General features: G+C 37.1%; 1 non-coding gene across 1 annotated transcript; it reads right to left on the reverse strand.

Moving 5' to 3' along the window:
• Positions 1-1,245: 1,245 nt before the first annotated feature.
• Positions 1,246-1,403, reverse strand: LOC121143401. Its single transcript, XR_005880601.1, has one exon. It is a non-coding gene; the product is annotated as a U1 spliceosomal RNA (small nuclear RNA).
• Between the last annotated feature and the right edge of the window lie 294 nt (positions 1,404-1,697).

Here is a 1,697-nt window from a genome sequence, read left to right on the forward strand (position 1 = left end):
CAAAATTCTTAAGCTTAATTCACTCATTACTGAGCAAGGCTGTACCTGGAAAAAGATAATGGAGATCTAATGCATATGCTAGGTAGCTTCCCAATAGAGAATTCCTTTTCTGAAAGAAATAATTAGATGAATAAATTAGATTTCAAGCACTAGTCTACCTATATACTCCAAAGAAATTATAATTAGAAATTTAAGTAGTAGGTATGTATCATTAAACCATTGGAGACCTTTCTATTAGAAGCAAGAGAACTGCCCAAATGTTAATTGTCTAAAACCATTTTAAGACTTTCAAATGTGACAGAGTGTACATCAGGTAGACTGGTCAGGACATTCAGATAAATGTAGCTGATAAATAATGCTGTATTTATGAAAAATGCTATATTCCTGTAAGCAGGTTAACTTGGTGTTTCAAAGCTGAGACAAAAAAATTAGGATGACAATGGGGTGGTAGAGGGTCATTTATTTTAATTCCAGAGATCACTCTTGTTAGAAGTTAATGAAAACACAACGATGGAATTCTGGGTGATACAGGAAAATAATATATTCTCAACTAAAGTCTCTCTCTCTTTCTCTACCCCCCTCTGTGTGTATGTTCAGTACAAAGCAAATACATGTTTTTCATTATTGAGTATTAATATATTCAAAGTGCCTAATGAAATTTTGAAGACTGGATGTATTAATAACATCACTTCCCTTTTTTGTAGGACTAGAGGCTGGTGAGTTCAAGATCAAAGTTCCACCAGATTTGGTTACTACTGAAGCTCCTCTTCTTGATTTATAGGCAGCACCCTTGCTTGGTCTTTCCTCTTAGCTCACTCCCCTAATAAGAGGAGTCCTGCTCCACTCTCTGTTTCTCTATCTCTATGTCTCTGTCTTTTCTTCCTTACCTTACTCGTATACAAGTCTCTTCTAACTAGATTGATTCTTATTCCTTTCCCATTGAAAATGTAATAACCTCCTTGAAGTTTCTTTCTCCAAATGCAGTAATATTGAGGATTGGGATTGAACATATGAACTGGGATGTGGATAAGACACCATTTTATATTGACTCTCTCAGGAAGTTGACATAAAAGATCCCTGGAGAAGCAAGAAATAAACATGTAGATAATCTGTAGAAAATCTATGAATACAAAGGAAATTAAAGTAGGACACACCTGAACATTTTGGTTTCTTATGGAGAATTAAATCCAAACTTATCGATACTGATAGAGTGATAAAATCTTTTTGGTGGTGGAGGGATAGAGGAGAGATGGAATGTAGTCATCCCACTACTATGAATTATGCACTTCAGTTTTTGACATTTGAAAAATTTCAGGGGTCGGTACTCCTGGAGCACAAGGGATAAGCCTAGCCCTGAAATATCCACCTGAATGATCCTGGTATCCTTCCTGAAACGTAAGTATAAATTCTTAAGTTATTCTTGATTGTGGAAATCCTTAGGGTATTGACATATTGAGATATGTTCACAGGTTACTGAGAAAGATCTAGATGTACACTTTTTTTATATTTTATTTTCCAGTTTAAATTTAGATAAGAAACAAGATTGCTTCACAAGTCAGTTTCAGGTCCCTCTCCCATTCCCTCCCCTCTTCCCGTGCCCTCCCCCCAACCCACCCCCCCCCCGTTATCCCCTCATTCCCCCAGGGAGGGTAAGGCCCTCCATGGGGGTGTCCATAGTCTGTCATTTCATATAGGGC

The sequence above is a fragment of the Mesocricetus auratus genome, unplaced genomic scaffold, assembly GCF_017639785.1.
Source record: "Mesocricetus auratus isolate SY011 unplaced genomic scaffold, BCM_Maur_2.0 Super-Scaffold_100011, whole genome shotgun sequence".
Taxonomy (NCBI): Eukaryota; Metazoa; Chordata; class Mammalia; order Rodentia; family Cricetidae; genus Mesocricetus; species Mesocricetus auratus.